The sequence below is a fragment of the Peromyscus californicus genome, unplaced genomic scaffold (assembly GCF_007827085.1).
Source record: "Peromyscus californicus insignis strain IS unplaced genomic scaffold, ASM782708v3 Scaffold_1__1_contigs__length_55948999, whole genome shotgun sequence".
NCBI classification, from domain to species: Eukaryota; Metazoa; Chordata; class Mammalia; order Rodentia; family Cricetidae; genus Peromyscus; species Peromyscus californicus.
Genome location: NW_026294492.1, coordinates 48,722,740 through 48,746,221, shown reverse-complemented (window position 1 = coordinate 48,746,221; position 23,482 = coordinate 48,722,740). Strand labels below are relative to the sequence as shown.

At 43.0% G+C, this 23,482-nt stretch overlaps 1 long non-coding RNA gene across 1 annotated transcript; it reads left to right on the top strand.

The window, feature by feature from the left end:
• Window positions 1-100: 100 nt before the first annotated feature.
• Window positions 101-23,066, top strand: LOC128115752 (uncharacterized). Its single transcript, XR_008220286.1, has 8 exons — window positions 101-333; window positions 2,383-2,539; window positions 2,702-2,836; window positions 3,652-3,875; window positions 4,008-4,192; window positions 4,394-4,570; window positions 5,070-5,164; window positions 19,969-23,066. It is a non-coding gene; the product is annotated as an uncharacterized LOC128115752 (long non-coding RNA).
• Window positions 23,067-23,482: the final 416 nt, after the last annotated feature.

Below are 23,482 nucleotides of genomic sequence, written 5' to 3'. Positions count from 1 at the left end.
GGCTTACGTTTTGCGTGTGAGTCAGTCGGGGATCACCTGGCTCTGTCCTTGTACTTCGTTTTCCAGTTAAGGTAAGGCCTTGGCTTTTTGTCCCTTGCTGCTCCCGGTGGCTCCTTCCCAGAAGCGTTTCCATGTTCGCATCTGTCCCAAAGGCTTCTGCCAGGGGCATGATGTGCCCGGAGAGTTTATAATGCTTGTAGCTGCAGGACGCTCACTCCCCCCAGAGTCCGCTCTAGGCGGGTAGATTAGCAGCTCACAAGGCAGGGCACCTGGTGCTATTGGGGGCCGCCTGCCCAACTGGGGACAGCAGCAGATGGGAACCGCAGACCCCGGGTAAGCAACCATGCTTGCCCTCCCATTAAAGATATAGTTGCTGGGTCTGAAGCATCTGTTCAGTGACTGGCGGCTCTGTCCCTTAAAGATGGTCCTGCCAGCTGTCCTGGACGCATTTCCCAATGTGCTTGGTTTGGGAGAGGGGTCCACGCTTTGGCAGGGATGCTTGAACCCACTGTGCTTTCCCTTTCCAGATCTTTTCTGCGCTCTAGTTGGAGGGGGAGTAGAAATTTGGAAAGGGCAGGCACAGGAAGATTCAGTCCCACATGCTCAAATCCTTTTATAAGCTTCTGACTTCCCACAAGTAGATGCTGGGCGATGGGAGGGTGTACTTTCCCGCTCCCTCCCCGCATTGCTCCTGCCCACTCATGCTCTGTACAGCTTGGGCCAGTGTTTTGCTTGTCTTTTGGCCTCTGCAGGTCTGCACAACGAGCTGTCATGATGGAGTTTTTGTTTCCTCGGCCCTTTGTCCTGATTTATTTGCCCCTTGAGCACTCTACTACACATTGGGTTCTCCTGCCCAGGTGGATAGAAGGGAACATTTGCAGGATTGACTTATGCCCAGGAGGAGCAGCACATAGACTGCTGTTTCTTTTAAGTTTGGTCTTAGTCCAAATGAAGAAGTTCTAGTGGAGGAATTTTCCATTTTTCTGTGCCCAGGAGTTGCTTGGGTTCTGAAGCTAGTAACTCTCATTCTGGATTTTTTTCCAATGTGTATCAGCAGGTGTTGAGATTCCCAGCCACCTATCTGAGCTCTAAGACGCAATTCAGAAAGTCGGACTTTCTTTTTGTTTGAAACAATCCTTGTGGGTTTTTTTTGTTCTCTCTCTCTCTCTCTCTCTCTCTCTCTCTCTGTCTCTCTCTGTCTCTCTGTCTCTCTCTGTCTCTCTCTCTCTCTCTCTCTCTCTCTCTCTCTCTCTCTCTCTCTCTCTCTCTCTCTCTCGATTTCCTTCCTCACTGTAGATTCAAGGTCTTTTCTCATCTCTTGGGGTTTAAAGCAGTTTTAACTGTGCCTCTGGATAAGGACTTAATTGAAGCAGGTCAACTCTTGGATTTTAAAGTGTTCAGCCATGATGGTCTCTTGTAATACATGATGCTTTCCTTCTTAGATGCCACAGGAAGAAGTGGAGATCTTGTCCTTTCAGATAGAATTGCTCAGCTCCTGTCCCTCATCATCAATACATCCTAGGCAGACAGGGACATTTTTGTGGGAGTTGATCTCTAATGTTTTAGATGTGAATATTCTGTTGTATTCTTAAAACTTTATAGAAGTGGAAAAAGGGACATGTATTGTGAAGTGTAGTAGAGGTGATTGAGAGGAATAATCTATCAGGTGATCCCAAAATATTGCTACAAGTTTGAAAGGTAGGGGACTTTTTGAAAAACAAAACGATGTGGTTTTTTATATGTATTTACAAGCCTTGAATAAGTTTCTTTATGAGGGCCTAAGAGACTCTTACAAGTGGGCAAATAGGAATGATTTGAAAATTGACATCCCTGCTAGGCAGTTGTGACACTTGCCTTTAATACCAGCCCTCGAGTGGCAGAGACAGGCGGATCTCTGTGAATTGGAGGCTAGCCTGGGCTACAGAGTGAGTTCCAGGAAAGGCACAAAGCTACATAGAGAAATCCTGTCTCGGAAAAAAAAAAAAAAGAAAAGAAAGAAAGAAAGAAAATTGACATCCCCAACCTCAGTAGTACTGCTGACATTCTAGACACAGGCATTTGCTTGATCAAGGTTGGCCCCTTAGGTGACTTTGGAACCATTGTTAAGTTTGGCACAAAAGTGTTCATGGAGGCCAGCATTTTTGTGGCCTTTTATCCACACTGTTCTCAATTTGTTACTGCTTTTGGCATGATAATTTCTGAAAACATGTTTGACTGGTGTATGCAATGGATCTTTAGAGTATGATGTGGAGGTCTGAGGAGAACTTTGACCACCAGGTTCTGTGGACTGAACCTTGATTGTTATACTCGAGAAGCAAGTGATTTTGCTTGTTCAGAACCATGTTGCTGGCTCTCTTTGAATGTTTGAAACCCCTTTGGCAGGCTGTTGGATGCGTCTCCATGTCTGGACACTTGGATGATGGTTTCTATTCTGTCTATCTGGTGGCACAGAATATGTTTGTGGTCACAAGGCACAGTGATGGTGAGCAGCATGCCTGGGAGTCTGTTACTGGTGAATCCTTCAAGTTGTGCTGACGATGTGAGTTGGCTACCTACATTGTGGGGATTGGGGGAATTGTGTGGGTTAAGTAAGTCAGAAGTCTTGAGCATTGCGTTTTAAAGCAGTCTATCTTTGTTGAGTATTTTAGCTGTAGTTTTAATTCCATATCTTCTTATTATAGTATGGTTCATCTCTCTATAGGTGAGCCCGTTGGACAGAATACTAAAGTGAGCCTTCTCCTAAAAGAAGTCCTGAGAGAATGCAGAGAGGAGAGGAGGGTCAAGGAAGCTGTGAAGAAACACTCACCTTTCATTAAGTTCTCCCACAACCCTCTATGTGAGCATGGGCTTGGCAGTGTTTGAGTGGCTTGTTGTGTTGGCTCCTGGCCTCTGGCTTAGCTGGGTGCTGAGTTCTCCTCAACTCATTAAATTTGGTGATTTACTTAGAGAAGGAACAATAGAAGGAGATCAGAGAAAATGAGGCAGAGAAAGAGAAAGATGAGGAAGCAGGAGGAAGGTAAGAATCTGGAGTACAAGCATAAGAGTACAGATGTGGGAGCAGATGAGGATGACGACAGCGGCAATGGTAAGAAAGGGAATCCAAAGAGACTAAGAAGAAATACGTGCGTGGATCAGGAGGAGCTGACTAAGGCTGAGACCAATTGCACTGGAAAGGCTACTGACATCACAGGGGAGGAATATGGCAAATGCTGCAACAGTCTCCCCAATGATTGGCAAATCCATGTGGCAGTCCAAGTGCGTGTTGTGTAAACTAGAAGGGTGTACAGAATGTGCCCTCCCACTGTTTCATAGCTGAGAACTGAAAGCCACGGAACCGCATGACGTGATCCACTGGGGACTCCTGAGAGTGGCCTGTGCTTGGCAGTGGTTTCACTTTCCCTTCTGGTGGGAACCACCCCCCCTCACCCACTCTGGTGGTGGTCATGACAGCCTGGCTTCTGATTGGAGGGACACTTCTTGCTAAGAGCATTTAGGTTGACTTGGTATTGGGGCTGTTTTCTCTGGAGCAGCCCATAGTTTCTAGTCTGTTCCTAGGGTTTCAGGAGTATGCCATTATTCCTGTGTCAGTTGTTTGATATTGGGGACTTGAGGCAATGTTGTCCTAAATTGCCTTGCTGGGTTCTCTTTCAGCACTTCTCTGTAGGAAGTCACTTGGGATTCAGGGCATTGCTCTTCATTCCTTGGCAAGCTCCCCTTGACCTTTCTAAAAACAAGAAGAAGAACATCAGACTGTGTGTCTGTCTTGTGTTCATCATGGACAGCTGTGTTAAGGTGACACTTGAGTACCTCGATATCTCCTGGGTGTAATGTATGTATTAAAGGCAAAGTCTTTGTTATCAGGCTTCAGCATACAGGTGAGACTGTCTTTAAACCAGACAACAATAGTCCTTGGTTCGTAAGACCTTCACTATTGTGTATTTTAATCTGGTAACCGCACCAGGTCTGATCCAACTTTTTCCTGCATTTTCTGCTCTGCTTCATTGTAGACTTTACCTGTAGCATGGTTGATTTCAAGGACATCTCTGACAACTTGAGAATTGCTCCAGCAGAGCAAGATCCTGAAAATCATCACCAAAATCATTGTGAAGAGGAGCCTTGTGCTCCCTTGTGAGTTGGCAGAAGACAAAGAGAAGTAAAAGAAGTTCAGTGAAGCGATCCCCAAGAATTTAAGGTAAGATGGGCCAGTGCTTTCTCCCATGACCATGTCGTGTTTAGGGTGTTGCTTTCCAATCACAATTGGACTTGTTCTTTCCCTGCCCTTAACGCTTGAAATCGATAAAGTTTCCGCGGGCTGCATGCGCCTGCGCTCCCTCCACCACCCGCCCCAGCAGCAGCCAACAGAAGTGCTCTTCTTCCTGACTCCTCTTTGCAGCCCCTCAACGCCCTTGGAGGCCCCCTAGCCACACTGTGAGGCCCGGTAGAAGGCCAGGGTCCTGTGGGGAACCCCGGAAGTGACACCTTCCCTATGTGCCAGCCTGCTATGCCACAGCCATCAGCCCTCACCATCTCAGACACCCTGATGACCATTGCCACTTAGTGGACCAAACTTGTGAGTATCTGAGGCCCCCTAGCACCTTCTAATTAGGTTAGTTTTCTTATTTTCTAATAGGGCTATCTCCTTCCTTGTTTTGCTGGGTGATAGTCCCCCTAACACCTTTGAACTTTATTTACATTCTAGACTCTGCACGACCTGCAGCATCCTCCTAGCCTACTCATCCAAAAATGTAGAGTTCTGCTTGCCTGCTTTCTGCTCTTTTAATTCACTGGAGTGATTCCCACAATGTTCTGTCCCTTTCTTTGCCATGGCCCAGTTGCTATGACACCCATTCATCTGAAGCTTCCCTGGGACACCCAGAGAATGACCCCCCACCACTTCACTGTCCTCCTTCCTGCTCCTTTTCCCTTCTGTTCAGCACCCCCTGAAACTCACTCCCATATATTTAAGTGTTTACGATTTTTCGAGCCATCTCACTCACATGGCACACTTCAGTAGAGCTTATAAGCTCTAAGCGTGGGAAGCTAATGTCTCCTCATTCTTATTCTCATAGAATTGCACTGGCCCCAGGCTCTGGTTTCAGCACAGGGGCACATTTCTTGGGCTCCAGCTGTAGCGACTGAGACTCCAGATTCCAGGTAGGAAAAGGTGGGTGTCCTCTCTTGGCATCAGCCAATACATAGCACATTTCTGGGGATTTTCAGGTCATCAAAGGGCAGATAAGAAAGGTGCTGAGAAAGAGAATGGAGAGAAACAGGGTTAGTGTCATTAGAGATGGCAGCAGGGACCTAGAAAAGCTGCTATGCAGCTCCTTTCTCACCAGAGCAGAAGACCAGCAGGGAACTCAGTCAGACTAACTCCCCAGATAGTGCATGGTCTGGGCATGGCAAAACCCCAAAGCTTTAGATGAACTCTGAAATAAATCATGCAGAATATCTGAGCTAGGACTGACCTATGAGGTGATCCAATCAACTGGCCTATTCGTTATTGTTGCATGTTTGGAAGGATGAGCATAAAATGTTTTGAGTATTTTGTTTGTTTGTTTGTTTGGATTTTGACACAAGGTCTCACTATGTAGCTCTTGCTGTCCCAGAGCTCACTATGTAGACCAGGCTGGCCTCAATTTCTCAGAGATCCTCCTTGCCTTTGCTTTCTGGGTATGGGGATTAAAGGCATGTGCCACCCCACCTGACTGAATTTTTTTTATGTGTAGGAAATACGAGGTTGCCTCTTAACAAAAGTCCCAAACCTGGAAGTACCGGCTATATGTTTGTTTGCTGCAGACACTTGCTGGAGTTGCATACAGGCCTATGCCCAGGCACGGCTCTTTGGGTTCTCCCAGGCCTCACCATGCATTGTCTTCCACTTGGTTAGATTCACTGATTCACTCCTGTCAGAGTTGATTTGGGGTGCCTTAGGCCTGACCAGCTGAAGAAACTGGCTGAGAGGGACAACATGTCAGAGTTGGTATGAAGCAGTCCTGTTCTACCCCAGCAGCTTTTGAGGACTGGAGGGTTGAGGTAACATCTCATGCAGCTGAGAAACTATCTTTGTTAGTGCCCACCCAAGAATGCTGAGTCTAGTCAACCTTCTTTTGGAAGCATTTCCAAACAGGTGCCCTTGTATCACCCTTAAACTAAGCTTCCTGGATCTAAATGGCAACTTGTAACGTGGTGTTATCTTTTGTTCTTTGGGGTAGGGCATTCAGAAATCTGGCACTAAGATCTCAAATATATAGCAAACAGGGACACACACACACCCCCATCCTCAACAATAAAAACAAAAACTGAATAGGCTGGGAAATTTCACTTCCCAGATAGAGGGACATTGGTAGATTTTCAAGATGCTGGCTGGGGAAGCAGGTACCTGCACAAGGGCCCTGGTGGCTTGCCCACTCCCAAAGAGAGATGATGCCTGGTCTTCTGGTCTGAACCTGGCTACAGCTTCAAAGTAGGCTGTGAGTTAAGTCAGGAATTTGGAGAAGGGACTGGCACTTTTTGGGCAGTTGCTTTGAAGGTCTATCCTCTTGGGTGATGATGGTGATAGTGAATACCCAGCCACTTGCAGCTCCTGGTGAGGCTCAGACTGAATTTAGTCACCTCTCTTTATCCTTTGAGATGCATGTGAGTTTGTGGAGGTGCTGAGGGCTCGGCATCTGTGGTTGTTTGAATAATGATGGCCCCCACTGGCTCATATATTTTAATGCTTAGCTATCATGGAGTGACACTACTTGGAAGGATTAGGAGGTGTGGCCTTGTTGCAGCAAGTATCTTCCTGGGGTGGGCTTTGAGGTTTCAGAAGCCCATGCCATCCACGCCCAATAGCTTCTTCTTCCTGCTGCCAGCTTTTGTGGCTAGGAAAGTTGGTGAAGCCAGGCATGTATTAGATGTGAAGCAGCCATTATGTGAAACTGTGATGATGAAGCTTGGATTGACTTGGAAACTCCAAGTTGTTAGAGATGCCAGAGTGGTGGGATTCTTGTAGTCAGAGTTTTTCTGTGTCTGAGCAGCTGCTTCCCAAATAACCAACACAGAGTTGTTTTATTTTAAATATAATTTTTTTTCATTTTATATACTAACCACATTTCCCCCTCTCTCTCCTTCTCTTATTCTCCTAGCTCTTCCCCACCACTCTGCAGAGAGTGTAAAGCCTCCCATGGAGAGTCAACAAAGTCTGGCATGTTGAGTTGAGGCAGGACTGAGCCCCTCCCCACTATATCAAGGCTGAGCAAGGTTTCCCTCCATATGGAATGAGCTCCAAAAAGCCAGTTCATGCACTAGGGATAAATCCTGGTCTCAATGCCAGGGGCCCCACAAACTGCCCAAGCCACACAACTGTCATCCGCATTCAGAGGGCCTAGTTGGGTCCCATGCAGGTTCCCCAGCTGTCAGTCCAGAGTCTGTGAGCTCCCACTACCTTAGGTCAGCTGTCTCTATGGGTTTCCCCATCATGATCTTGACATCCTTGCTTGTATAATCCCTCCTCCTTCTTTTCAATTGGACTCCAGGGGCTTGGCCCAGTGCTTGGCTGTGGATCTCTGCATCTGCTTCCATCAGTTACTGGATGAAGATTCTATGATGACAATTAGGGTAGTCATCAATCTGATTACAGTGGAAGGCCAGTTCAGGCACCCTCTCCACTATTGCTTGGAGTCCTAGCTGGTGTCATCCTTGTGGATTCCTGGGAATTTCCCTAACACCAGGTTTCTCTCTAACCCCATAATGGCTCCCTCTTTCAAGATATCTCTTTCCTTGCTGTCCTACTCTGTCCCTCTCAACTATCCCATTCCCTCATGTTCTCATCCCCCATCCCATGCTCCCAGTTTACAGAGGAGATCTTGTCTATTTCCCCTTCCTAGAGCCATCCATGAATGTCCCTCTTAGGGTGCTCCATGTTATCTAGCTTCTCTTGGATTGTGGATTGTAGCCTGGTTATCTTTTGCCTTACTTCTAATGTCCACTTATGATTGAATACATACCACAACGCAGAATCTTAATATTAATTATAAATGCCTGGCCAATAGCTCAGGCTTGTTACTAGAGAAGTCTTACATTTAAAATATCCCATATTTCCAATGTATCCTAATCTGCTCCCTCAACATCTGGCTGGTGACCTCAGACTCCCATGACTCCTGAAACTCTGCCCTTCTTCTTCCCATAATTTCATTTGGCTCTGCTGCCTAACTTTATCCTGTTCAGCTTTTGGCCAGTCATATTCTTTATTAAACCAATCAATGTTATACATATTCCCAGTGTTCGGAAGGATTATTCCACAGCAGGATACCTGCCAGGGAAAGTTGCAAACTGTATGTGGAACTAGCCCAAGAGAAAGAAGTGTGTTGAAGTCAACAAAGCTGAAAGTTGCTAGAATTCTGAAGAGTTGTTTGACATCAGACATGGAGATGCAGAGTTTGGAGTCACCCCAGCTGTTTTGTAGTCTTGCTTTTGTCCAGAATTTCCTCACTCTGCTGCCCCTCACTATGTTTTCTTTACTCATTTTTGGAATGACAATGTTTATTTTGTGCCATCGCATGCTGGAAGTAGGGGATCTGCTATTTGATTTTGATATTATAGGATGTTACACTGAAGAGACTGCTATGAGACTCAGAAGAGACCAGATTTTGGATGTTTGAACCAGTGTTGAGTGTGGTAGACTATAAAGACTTTTGAAGTTGGACTGAACTTTTTTGCATTATGATATGGCTACAAGCCTATTAGGCCAGGGAGTGCAGTGTGGTGGTTTGAGTAAGTATGGCTCCCATAGGCTCATATATTTGAATGCATAGTCATTGGGGAGTAACACAGCTTAGAAGGATTAGGAGGTGTGGCCTTTTTTAGGAAGCATGTCACTGGGGGTGGGCTCAAAGGTTTCGGAAGCTAATCCAGGCACAGTGGCACTCTCTTTTTTCTTGCTCCCTAAAAATGTGGATGTAGAACTCTCAGCTATATCTCCTGCACCATATCTACCTGTGTTCTACAGTGTGAAAAGAGACTAAACCTCTGAAACTGTAAGCAAGTCCCTATTCAGTGCTTTCTTTTATAAGAGTTGCTGTGATCATAGTGTCTCTTCACAGCAATAAAACACTGATTAAAACATCAGCCCCATGTAGGCGGCCAGTAGTGAGCCTGGGGATTGGTTTTCTGCTTCTAGTCTTCCCAGGTCAAGGATTCATTGAGAGAGGAGGAGACATGTGTGGAGTCAGCCCATTTTCCCTTGCATCATCCTTCTCTCCTTTTCCTTGGTCTATAGAGGATGGGTCCAGGGCTGTGGGCAGCTGCTGTGTGAGGGTCCAGAGACTGGGGCCACAGTAGGCTTGGATAGGAAGCACAGGAAGAAGATTAACTCTATGCATGTGTTGCACTGACTGTTGATTGTCTCCTATGGCCCCCTATTGCCTCGGTCATGCCAGTGGCCCCAGACCAGGTCTCAGGGCCCAATAGGATCATACTCTCATGTATGCCATGTGCCTTTCCAGTTTGGGGGTCTGCCTAGCAGAAGTAACACCCCATTCTGAGTGCCCTTACTAACCAGCTGTGCTGACATGGGAAGCAGACATGAAGCATGAGAGGTCTGGGGCATCAGACAGGTTTGAGGCAGGTTTGAGCAGCTGAATGGTCCCCATTCCTGTGTTCCCACTTGTCCCACCTGGGGACCAAAGAAGTTGATACCATTCACTGTCCTGACTGCTGTCTACATAGGCTGAGAGTTGTCTTTCTTTATAACTGTTGCTGCTGTTTAAGCAATGTCTGTCCCAATCAGCAACTGCAACTCTGCTACCAAAATGGTTCACCTCAAGGGCTGCAGCCTGAGGGGATTCTGTTCCCTCAGGCACTGACTCTTTAGGGCTTTGAAAGGAACTTATCTAAATCTCTGTCCCTCTAAAGAACTCAATATTCAAAGGTGGAGGTGGAATTCTACAGATCTGAGAGACTGAATAGCAAGGACCCACTTCCTCTCCTTGACTGCATCTCCCAAAAAGCCAGGACTCCTTCTACCAGCCCCCACTTAAAAGCCCTTCTCCACCTGACTCTTCCCTACTGCTTCCTGTCAGCTAGTTGCTGACTCAGCCTCATGACTGCAGGCTAATTTTATTTAATCAAACCAATGGAACACTTCTTTGTGTGTTTAGGCAAATGTTCCAGAGCTTAAACACAAGTAACCCACCTTAAAATAATATACTATAACAGGGAGTCTCTAGTTACAGGTCTTGACTCATTCCTACATTTACTATTTGGCCTATCAGTCAGTCAGTCTTCTCCTTCCATTTTACTTCCTTCAGTAATTTATTGCATTCATTCATCCCTTCTTTTTGTTCTGTGTATTCATTCATCCAATTGTTTAAAAAGTATATTTATTGGGTTTCTACACAAGGTGGCATAGTAATGCAGGTTATTTGGGAGATTCCTGTAGAGTAGTGAGAGATGTCTTCAAGTGAATGCCAGGTTTCTGAGACTTGTCCCTGTCTTCAGAGAAGAGGTAAAGGGCAAGCAGACAGTGGTGACTTAGGGAGATTAACTCTATGCATGTGTTGCACTGGCTATTCACCATAGTAGGGTGTAGTTAGAGAGTTTTCTCTCCAGCTTCCTCCAAGCCCTGGCAGTTCAACAGCCCACTTATAAAATAATCACTCAGACGCTTATATTACTTATAAACTGTATGGCCGTGGCAGGGTTCTTGCTAACTGTTCTTATATCTTAAATTAACCCATTTCTACTAATCTATAAGTTGCCACATGGCTTGTGGCTTACTGGTATCTTTATATGTTGCTTGTCATGGCAGCAGCTGGCAGTGTCTCTCTGCCTCAGCCTTCCACTTCCCAGAATTCTCTTCTCTGCTTGTCCCGCCTATACTTCCTGCCTGGCTACTGGCCAATCAGTGTTTTATTTGTTAACCAATCAGAGCAACACATTTGACATACAGAACATCCCACAGTACTTCCCCTTTTCTTTTTTTCAAAAGGGAAGATTTTTAACTTTCACTTAGTAAAACCACAGATAACAGAACAATTATCAAGCAAGAATTACAGTTACACTGTCTAGTCTATTTATAATAACTAGTCTATTTGTACTTGGCAAAATCAAAGAAGATACCCTATCTATCTTATATTTGCAAGTCTAAAGTTTCATATCTTACTTATCTTTTATCATAACTAAGGAAAATTATAACTAGTCTTCAACTACATCAAAGACCTCAGAAGGATATACTATTACCTGAGAAATGGGAGAAGGATGTAAGCAACTTTCAGGAGTCTTGCAGGGTAGACAGAGACAGCTGGCAGCCTGGACAATCATCCAAAGTTCTCTTGTAAAGTTGGGGCATCTGTCTTCAGCCCACAGGCCTAGAGTCTCTTAGTCATTTTTCTCTGTGTCCTCTAGAATGTCTGGCAGTTTCCTCTGTGATGCAGGAACCTAAAGGACCATTTTGCCAAGCAAAGTTCAGTGGTCACCTTCCCATGGGTCCTGCATGTCCAGTCGATCAAACAGTCCAGGCAAGAACAGTTTCTTGCCCAAATGGCTATTTTTGTCAAGGTGAAGATAAACTCCATATAGAGTGTCTTTGATGTCCATCCTCCTCTCTGAAGTAAATCGGTGTTGCCAGGAGCAGACATGTCTCACTGTCCAAAAAGTCTAAAATTTTAAAAATATTTTAAATGCCATATTCTGTAGGTCTTTGAAGTGTTTGAAGATTACCTGTCTATCTGAAATATATCTATGTATGCCTAGAAAACATGCTACAAGTTTGACTATCATAGAAGACTAATTATTAATCTGTATTTCCTAATTATCCATTACAATCTAAAAGAGTTACATAAACATAATACCTCAAAGGAGAATAGAAATATATACAGTATAACAAAATTAAGTTTAAACTTGTATCAATAAACTAAAATCTATACCAATGTAAAACATTTTAAACAAGTTGTTGCTCTTTAAAAGTAGGTTCATTAATCTACCCTTTCATCCTATCATCACTATATCCTATATATCTATATCATATCCCCTTTTCTTTAGAAAGAGATCACATTTATAATCAACCTGTTTTAAATAAAAATATTGATTTTTCTCTGTCCCACACCAGAGGGCTCTTCTGATATGGGACAAAAGAATCTCTTAACCTTTTATTTTAGGAATATGCTTGGGTTTAGAGAAGGAGTGAGCCAATTCCATCTCCAAAGCCAGCTTCGTATATTTGGGAATTTGGGCATAGCTTCTCTTACTACTTCCTGTTGGGGGGGGGGGGGCGCTGTATCTTATGGGGGCACAAAGAAAATTTTAGGATTATGGAGTAGTCCGTGAGGCTGTATCATCTGAGCCAGTTGTCTTGAAATGGTTTTGGATGTTGGATCATCTGGGCCTTGGTGTCATCTGAGACCTTTCAGGAGGTCTTGGCTGGTCAAACCTGATGTATCTTAATCTGGAACAAATCTATAGCCTCTGGCTTTCTGTGGAAATAAAAGCAGAGCCTCCTTTCCAAAGCAACATATCCTTAGATTCTAATTTTGAAGTCAAGGTACCTTTAAAATATACATATTTGTTTACCTCAACAGCTTTTACAATCAAATGTTTTTCTGCAGTTAAAAATCCCAAAGACAACACAATCCAGATTTTCTATGTGATATCCATCTTTATGTGGCTTTTTTTTTTTTTTTTAGAGAGAGCTTTATTGGGAGGAAGGAAAAGGTGGGGATAAAAGGACCAGGCCTGGGGAGGAAAGAGAGAGAGAAAGATGGTGGGGTGGGGGGAGGGAACAGAGAGAGAGCATGTGGCTTATTTTTTATACTACCTTTACTGTCTCTTTAAAGACTTTATTTTTAAAACTATCTATTTCTTTATATGACTATATCACTTTTTTTCTTTCAAGCCTACGTATATTTTACACACATTGTAAACTATTCTATCTGAATCTGTCTTATTGTGAACCTATTGCTTTAAACTGCAGCATTCTAAGACCAAAATGGCTGCTGTGGCTGCTGGCTCTGCCCACCTCAGCTTCCCAACATGGAGGTGGTACAATTTACCACCAGCTCTGGGTCTGGAGCCATGTGTACCATCAACTATCAGAAGCAGTTCTATCAAAGCAGCATGCAGCCCAGAAACCTTTTTTTTTTTTTTTTTTTTTTTTTTTTTGTACTAGTAAAGACTAAATCCACCATGCAGTGTAATGTGCTGCTTGCAGATGCCTCATTCCCACCATACTGCTGGTCAAACGCGCATGCCAGGAACCCACCATCGTAGCTCAAACCGGCAGGCAGCCGCTTACTTGAGAGAGACAACTAGGAAGCTGTTTTTAGCTCTGTTTTAGAATCTTTTCTCAGGTTTTAGGTGGAAACTCTTGCCAACCCATTGGGCGCCATTTGTAGCTTGAGAGTTTTCTCTCCAGCTCCCGCCAAACCCCGGCAGTCCAACAGCCCACTTATAAAATAATCACTCAGACGCTTATATTACTTATAAACTGTATGGCCATGGCAGGGTTCTTGCTAACTGTTCTTATATCTTAAATTAACCCATTTCTACTAATCTGTAAGTTGCCACATGGCTTGTGGCTTACTGGTATCTTTACATGTTCCTTGTCATGGCAGCGGCTGGCAGTGTCTCTCTGCCTCAGCCTTCCACTTCCCAGAATTCTCTTCTTTGCTTGCCCCGCCTATGTTTCCTGCCTGGCTACTGGCTAAACAGTGTTTTATTTATTAACCAATCAGAGCAACACATTTGACATACAGAACATCCCACTGCAGTAGGGAATGGAAGGTACATGGGCAACAAACAGTTCAGCCCAACTCCTGCCAATTCTGCAACTGGACTCCTGACTTCTTCCTAGGCATGGGCATAGAATGTTATATGATTTCCAATGATACCTGTGAGCCACACCAAGGACCTTTTAAAAACTAGTGCCTGGTAGGTGTTGCTTTAGAGCAGGTGTCTCGGGCATCAGTCACATGCCACCAGCTCTAGTAGCCTAGGGCAGGCCCTGCTCCTTTCTTCTAGGAGGCCTCATCCTGGCTGGGTCTAGCTGTGAGCCTCTAGTGTCTTACTCTCTTGGTCCTAGAATCTTCTTCCTAAGTTCTAGTTCTAATTGATTTTGCTGCTGTTTTGTGCTTGAAGTTGGCCTCATGGCATAGACCCTACCATATGTAGATCCCCCCACATCCATGCCTACCATAGTTACAGCTGACATAACAAGAGCCATTTGCATCCTTCTATGTTTACAGAAACACCCATAGCCTTGGTCTGATTTCTCTTAGTTTCTATTTTTGGTTTTGTCTTTTGTTTTGAGAGAGTCTCCCTTTGTAGCTCTGACCAAAATGAAGACATCTAAAGACATATACCCTGATATACTTTTTAAGGCAAATGTGGAAAATAATTACATCATAAGCTCAGAGTTGACTGTTTTCATTTCATTTCCTCTTCATTGTTTTCATATATATAATATTTTATATATAAGTTACAAATACATGCATATGTATATATATATATATATATATAGTTTTTTGTGATATGAAGATTAAGTCTCAGGCATTGCAGATAACAGCCAAGCACTCTATCACTAAGCTCCACCCCCAAACCAATTCTTATTTTTCATTTTGAGACAGAGTCTAACTAAGTTGTCCAGGCTGGTCTTGAACTCACTCTGTAGCCTAGGCAGGCCTTGAACTTTGAGTTTCCTGTATTAGCCTCCCCAGTAGCTGCGATTACAAGGCTAACAGTCCTGGCTATAAAGATATTTTTGGCAGAAAAATATTTACTAGGCACAGCTGGGTCTGGTAGCAAAGGCCCTTAATCCTAGCTACTAGGAGGCCAACCGAGGAGGGAAACCAGAACAGGAGCTACACTGTTAGTAAGTCTCCATATTTTACAAGAATATGTTTCTGTTTCCCAAACCTATTGTACCCAGCAAAACTGCACTGCCCTTGTGACCTCATGATGTATGACCACCCTTTGCCTTGCTGAACTCATGACCCCATGATGTATGACTGCTCTTTGCCTTACAAAATGTTTTCAGTTTTGTGATCTCTACTCCTGGTGATCTGCCCCATAATGTGTGACTTCCACATGATAATGCTTTCATTCTTACTTTCATTGTATGTTTTCTAATAACCAATTATCTTGGCCCTGTAAACACAATTACAACTGTTTTCCATTAACATAATCTTTCCCCACAAATGGCATCCCAAAAAACCAGTAATGGGCTGCTCTCTCAAATCCCAACTTAGGTTAAGACTGCTTGGGTGAGGTGGCGAGTCCCGGTGTACCTCTAAAATAAAGCTTGCTTTGATTGGACAGTCATGGATTTGATGTTTCTCCTCATATATTCAGGTTTAGCATCAGAAGGTTGAAAATTCAAGATCTGCCTGGGCAACTTAGTAAGACTCTGTCTCTATTTTTTTTTTTTCAAAGTGCAACAATAAGAAGTAACTTGAGGATATATAGAGCTTAGTGGTCAAACAGATGCATAACTTGCATGAAGCCATAGTATCAAATCCTAGTACTGGTAAAATAAGAATAAGATCACCAAACAGAGGATTTATCTAAAGAGATTCTAGTTCCATGTGTTTTCAAACATCTATTTTGAGCTCTGTAGCTCAGTTGGTAGAGTATCTGCCTGGTAAGAATAAGATCACCAAACAGAGGATTTATCTATAGAGATTCTAGTTCCATGTGTTTTCAAACATCTATTCTGGGCTCTGTAGCTCAGTTGGTAGAGTATCTGCCTGGTATTCTGGAAGCCCTGGGTTTGATCCTCCATAAACTGGCATGGTGGTACACACCTGTAACCCCAGCACTTAGGAGTCAGAGGCAGGAGGATGAGAAGTTCAAGGTCATCCTTGGCTACATAGTGAGTACAAGGCAGCCTAAGCTACATGTCTTTTTCCCATCTTTTTATATTATGTATCTTTTCACTTTTTTCTGGTTTCTAAAATTTCTTTTATTAACCATATAGTTTTCAAAACAAAGGCTTATTTATTACCTTTTGATTAAATCCATTCCCAAATATTCTATTCTAGTTGATGCCTTTGGAAATGGAATCATTTTCTTAATTTATTTTTCATAGGATCTTTCATCAGTGCTTGAGAACAAATTATGGGTGCTGCTTTCAATGTTACAACTTAACTGAAATTTATTAGTCCTGCCTGATTTTTAGTATAGATTTTACAATTTTTCTAGCTTGAAGAGCATGTTATCAGTAAAAAAACAAACAAACAAAAAACACTTATTTTCTTATCTGTATGGCCCTTTATTTTTTTAATTTTTTCCAGTTTCATGCATGTATAGAATGTGTTGTGTTCATATTCATCCACTTATCCTCTCCTGTCCCCTCCCACTCTCTTCTTCACAACTAGATCCCCACTACTTGCATGTCTTTTTTAAAATGTAGGTCTTTTTTAATCTAGGTAGCCCCACAGCTGTGTTCATGATTGCAATTGCCAGGTCATATCCAGAAGACAGTGCTCCACAGCTCCCCTCACTACTCACTACTCTCTAGCTCTTACAATCTTTCTGCATTATTTGGGCTTCAGAAGGGAAGATATAGACATCCTAATTAGGGCTGAAAACTCATCATTCACTTATTCTGAGCAAGTATACTATTTATGAATCTCATTAACTGTTGTCCTGTGTAAGACAAAGCTTCTCTGACTCAGGATTAGGGTAACATTAGTCATTGGGTATAAATATATACATTTAGAAGGCAGTTGGGCTGTGTGTCAATTTAATTATTTAATGAAACATCACTAGTAAATTCTTCCCTTACCTATGATATCAGTGCCTGTGATATTCTCAGCCATAAGCTTGAGATCAGATCACAGCACCAGTCATGTACCTGCATATAACCAGCCCCATATTGGTTACAGTCATGTCTGTTTTATCAATGGGCACACCTTGACTGAGACTGCTAGAGTAGAATGCAGGATCCACAGATAGGAAAGGCATTGATAAATTTTCTCCACAGCAGTTTGTTTAGCACCTCTGGCAATACAGATACTGTCCAACAGAGATGAAGCTTTCAGCTCAATTGCAGCTTGATTTATGTCCTGTGTTCAAAGTTATTGTGTCTTCACCTTAGAGTCTAGCAGTCTCCTATTTCATTTTCTTGTCTAATTGATTTCATTAGGACTTCTAGTACTGTTATAAATTTTTATGGCAGAAGTATGCATGTTTGCCTTATTCTTGGCCTCACAGGAAAAGCTTTGAAGTTTTCATTATTGGGTATGAAGGTAACAATAGGTTTATCACACATGATATTTATTGTCTAGATAACTTCCCTCTATAACTAAATGGTTAAGTGTTTACATTTTGAAAGACTGTCAAATTTTAGCCAAATGTAAGTAAAGATATGGCTAGTCAAAGGGTGTAAAATATAACCTACAGGGATTGTGATAGGTATGAGTAAATTCTTTAATTTGATTGTCATTACTGTTCCTCCTAATCTTCTCTCTATATGAAATCACAACATTTACCTTGTACTTACAATATTGTCAAATGTGCCAAGCCAACCTTCATGACCTCCAGGACTGCCACCATGGGAAGAACTGCCCTCCCAGTCAGGATTTCTCCAATTCTTGGAACCACCCATCCCCTTTGGGACTACCACCTTAGGAGGATGATGTTGGTCTATGAGTCATCATTGCTGATATTGTGAACATACAGCAAGCATCAGGGAATTCTTATTCAGAATCCCTGGTGCAATGCAATGCTTCAGATGTAGTTACAGTAACAAACACATTTCACTAACCATTCTCAGAATAATTTGCCTCTTATTATTTTTACAACAAATAGTAAGACTTGGGATTCCTGCTGCCATGGTTACCTGGCAGCTCTTCTGAAATACCATTGGATTCAGTGCCTGACCACACTTTGTTATCCCTTCCCAATAGTATTATCAGGACGAGAGTTACTTTTAGGGATGTGAGTTAGGAATTACTTCCAAGTGAATGAATGGCTATATCACAGAAGAAAATTCACATCCATGCTCCATCCAATGATAGAACTTTGGCTTGTGTTGGTGACCTAATTTTTCCTCTAAAATACATTATGTACACAAAATGCTACTCCAATTCCATGTGCTTCAGCAGGAAAACATTTCATTTGGGAGAAAAAGAATGAAAAGTTATAGAATCTCAGGAGGCTTTGACACTATAGGCTTTTTGTGCTACAAATAACTATTTCATCACTTAAAATAGTTTACATTAAGGTAGGTAACTATTGTAACTGCTGTAATTTTAGGGTTCCATGATGATAAGTTTTTTCTGCTTCTTGCAGGCTCTGTTTTAGTGTGTGTGTTGACTGGCAGTGATAGGAAGCATGACCTTGATTGTTTTGCATTGGGTACACAATGCCTCTGCAGGTAGCCATTAATGGCACCATTGAAACTCAATGGTCCATCTGCCTCCAGTGTTGAGTAAACACTCAGCTTGCTCATAAATTTCATCTGATGCTTTCAGTTCACTTCTTTAGAGGTGAAGATTCCTCAATGGTTCTTCTGGATACAGAATAATTTTTCTCTTCCCACTTTTTTTTTTTGTTTTTTGAGATGGGGTTTCTCTGTATAGCCCTGGCTGTTGGAGAACTCCATCTGTAGACCAGATTCGCCTCTGCCTCACAAGTGCTGAGATTAAAGGTGTGCACCACCACTGCTACCCCAGCTGAATAAACAACCTTCTAACTTTTACCAAGTCATATATTTGGCTCTGTCATTGTTTACCTTGGATGTTTTGTGATTTTACTTGAATGTGTCCAATGGAACCTTTTGATGTGTGAAACACTTCTTAAATTTCAACCATGTATTGTTGAATGTATTGTATTGAGAAAAAACACTTTTTTTGTAACAAAGATACTTAAAGACCTCAGAAGTACTATTTTACTTTGACATCAAAGCTCTATTCCTCTTTAGTGTAAGGAGTCAGGGCCTCCCAGGTAAGTTTGAAGCTCTGGATGGCTTCAGTTTACTTTGAGGTCAGTAAAGAAATCTGCTTCTGCTATGGGACTTCCTTTGGCTTCTGCTCTGATTGAGACTCAAGAAGGAAATAATCAATCAGACTCTGAGTCCCAGGACCAAGCCCTGTTCCTGCCCTGACACTTGTTCTTATCTTCCTGCTCTTATTTGAGAATAGCCCTTGCCCCTTTTCTACCCAGTTGTGAACATAATGTTAAGCACCTCCTCAGAAAAGCCTGGAGACAGCTCCCTTGTTCCCCATAGTCTTCTGCCAGAGCATTTCAACTAGCCCCTTAGAGCAGGGAGTGTCAGTTCATTCCCCAGCATGGTAAACAAAAGGTTTCTACATCCAAACAGAAACCTGTAAGGTTAACCTCCCTGTCAGGTACCTCAGCTGAGAAAGCAAAACTGGGATGTCTCAGCCAGATGCTAGGTTTGTGCTCAAGTAAAAACAAAACAGAGAGCCCTTTCCCAGGAATGTGTTTGAATGAGAGGCCAGCAACCCAGCAAACTCTAGGAAACTGACTTCACTTAGACCCACCCTGCCAGAAGAGGATGCAGGTTCTTGCTAATTTTTGTAGACAACTTTCCTGGGTAGGTAGAAACATTCCCTACCTGGACTGTAACTGCACACGTTATAGCTTTAAAAACTCACAGAACTGGTCCTCCATCCTTCTCCAGCAGTGGTTTCCAACAGTGGCCCAAGTTTCATATCCCAAATCTCCCAATTTATAGAAAAAGTTTTAAGGGATAGCTTGGGAACTTCATTGTGCATATAGACCTCAATTCTGAGCAAGAAGCAAGAATGAAGAGGATGTTAACATAAACTAACAAAACTCATTAGAGTGTGGCAAAGAGCAGGTTGATCTCCTTCCCTTTGCTTCACATGGGGTCCACTGCACCCCATATGGCAGGGATTTTCCCCATGTGAGACTGGGTTTGGAAGATCTTCCCCACTGTTTTTCTGGCCCAGAGACCAGCAGCTTAAGAACTCCCTAACCATTCCTTTCTCATCACTACAGGCTCTCCAGTCTTCCATAAAGGTTATTCATCATACAATACAAGAGAGTTGCCTACCAGCAAGTCCACAGGTCCACTACCAGTTTCCTTTTGTTCAAGACTGGTGAATTATCTGGGTCAAGCAAATATCTAAAGGGGTTCTGGAAGCAACTTGGAAAGGAAAGGACCCTACATGGTGATTCTCCCTACTCCTATGGCTGTGGTAATATCTGGCATTACACCATAGATTCACCACACACAGGTCAAGAAAGTGAAAGCCATAGATGCCATCAAATGGACTGTCTCCCAGACTATGGAACCATTAAAGTTAAGTTTCATTGGGGCCAAGTCCTTCCATTCCCTGTCTCTCTACTACTAATGAGTCTTATGTTTTGTCATAGTCTAACTCCCTCTACCCTCAGGCCTGAACCAGGGAGTTGAGGAAGACAAATACAGGAAACGTATTAGCTCATGTGACTACAGACCAGCAAGTCATATTTATCTTTACCTTTTCTCACTGATGCCCACTTCAAGTGTCTGGTTGTATAAGAAAAATAGAAGCTGTGGGAGTTTATAGTTTGAAATTGAAACACAGAATTTACAATTCCATGCATACCCTTCAACTGGTCTCTTGTTGCCAAAAACGGGATTTTCCATTGCAAAAAAAAAAAAAAAAAAAAAAAAATGGAGTAGTGAACAGGCTTCTTGAAACATACAATCAAATGTATAAATAAGGAAAAAAATGTAATCCAATGGCCATAAAATTAAAGATCTGTGAAAAGTTTTTGCACCCTGATAAGCTCTGCTGATGCAGCAATCCAAATCAGAGCAAATCAGACCAAATTAGAATAAGCCCCAGTTTAATGGGTGAAGTGTTCCCAGATGATTCTCTGGCTCCCTCAGAGAGGAGACAGGGACTGAAAAACTACATGTCTTTTTTGGGGGGCAGTTTAAATACCCTGAGGGAGTGGTCTTGCACATCTTTGGGGGAGTAGCCATGTTTGGTGGGACTTTCTGGGCAGCAGGCTCTGGCAGAGTGGTGGAGGCCCACCAGAACATTCCAGAATCTTTGGGTATATGGATGCCAGGGTGCCAGGAGCTGAGGTGGAGCTTCCACCAGGATATTCCAGACTCTTTGGGTATAGGGGCATTGGTTCAAGTCTGGCTACTTCCTGTGGGCATGAGGTGACTGGAGAAGTTGGTAGTTGGTGGACTCACATCAGGAGGTGTGAGTAGAGGAGCATCTGGTTAATTGTTATCTTGGAAACCTCAGGCATCTGTTTCTTGAGGAAGCAGAGAAAGTAAGTTGCTAGGGAAAAATAGATTATTAACATCTGTCCTATTTGCACAAGGTGTAAGAGCAGATAGGCCCTTCATTGGGACATTTGGGAAGTCAGGAGGGTGGAGGGTCCCAGCTGCTGGACAGACCATGTATCCTGAATAGGTGCCTGCTTGAACCTGGAGAGATGGCACCAGCAGAGATGTCCCAGGAGCTTGCCAGCTGAGGAGTTGATGAGGATCACAGTATAAAGTCCTATCCATTGGGTCCAAAGAGATTTAGGAGCTAGCTGTTTGAGGAGTACTCTGTCCCCCAGGAAGAGTAGAGCAGGCTCAGGGGCAGTTGGGTGTGTTGGTGTTGCAGCAGGGAGATAGCTGTCAGCATGTGAACAGAGAAGGGACCTCAGAAGGGAGAGGTAGGGGAGGTACCCAGTCAGTGGGGGAGTTTGGGCTGGAAAGTTGTGATTGAGGAGGAAGGGCCTTCTGTAAAGGAGCTCTAAAGGACTCAGGCCTGTAGGAGAGCTTGGGGTGGCCCATAGGTGAGTAAGGGCCGTGTGGAGAAGGAAAGGCCAAGACAACCTGAGTTCAATGGAGAGCTTAGTGAGCTGTTGTTTTATGAGTCCATTGGCCTCTCAACCTTTCCTGAGGACTGGGTGAGGTAAGGAATATGGAGCTTCCAGGAAATGTTGCAAGCTTCTGACAGGAGCTCCATGACCCTAGAAGTGAAGGCTGGCCCGTTGTCCATTTGTATGGGAGTGGCTGGCCAAATCTAGGAATGATTAGTAGTACTTGAGCCACCACATCTGCTGTTTCCCTGCCAATCCTCACACAGTTGGTGTCCTCAAAGCTAGTGCAGAAGTTGATGTATCTAGAGATCAAGGGGATACAAACTGGAAAGGAAGAAGTCAAATTTTCGCTATTTGCAGACAATATGATAGTATAAATAAGTGATCCCCAAAATTCTACCAGGGAACTCCTACAGCTGATCCTTCAGTAATGTGGCAGGATATAAGATTAACTAAAAAAATAAAAATAAAAAAATCGGTAGCTCTCCTATATACAAATGATAAATGGGCTGAGAAAGAAATCAGAGAAACATAACTATTCACAATAGCCACAAATAATATAAAATTCCTTGGGGTAGCTCTAACTAGGAAAGTGAAAGACCTGTATGACAAGAACTTTTTAAGTTTCTGAAGAAAGAAATTGAAGAAGGTATCAGAAAATGGAAAGACCTCCCATGCTCATGGATAGGTAGAACCAACATAATAAAAATGTCAATCTTACCAAAAGCAATCTACAGATTCAATGCAATTCACATCAAAATCCCAACACAATTCTTCACAGACCTGGAAAGAACAATACTCAACTTCATATAGAAAAACAAAAAACACAGGATAGCTAAAACTGTGGTTATATTTTATTTGTGCTGAAATGTGGAGATATTTTATTTGCATGTTAATAAATAAAGTTTGCCTGGAGATCAGAGGACATAGCTAGCTATAAACAAAAGTCGGGCAGTGATAGCACATGCCCTTAATCTGATCACACCGCAAGCAGAGTCTCTGTGTGTTCAAGGACACACTAGGGAACAACGAAGTGTAGTGACACACGCCTTTAATCCCAGTACCAACTATAGAGACCTGGAGGTCTGTATAGACAGGCAGTGACAAGGCAGTGAGGTAGCTGGGCTAAGAGCCAATGAGAGGGCAGAACAGCAAGGCAATAAGAGCCTAGGTAGACAGGAAGTAGCTCTCTCTTTTGGGAAGCTACAGCAGTGTGGTGATCTAAGGTTAGCTGGTGACTCTCACTATTTCCCTGATCTCTACGGCTTTCACCCCTATATTTGGCTCTGTGTTTCTTATTTAATAAGACTGTTTAGAAATTTGTCTACATAAAGCAACTTCTGGAGACATCACCATTCCTGACTTCAAGCTCTACTATAGTGCTATAGTAATAAAAGCAGCTTGGTATTGGCATAAAAACCAACATGTGGACCAATGGAATCAAATTGAAGACCTTGACATCAATCCACACACCTATGAACACCTGATTTTTGACAAAGAAGGCAAATTGTACAATGGAAAAAGAGAAAGCATTTTCAAGAAAATGGTGCTGGCCTAACTGGATGTCAACAGGTAGAATAGATCTATGTCTATCACCATGCACAAAACTCAAGCCTAAGTAGATCAAAGATCTCAACATAAATCCAGTAACATGAAACCTGATAAAAGAGAAAGTAGGAAGTAGCCTTGAATG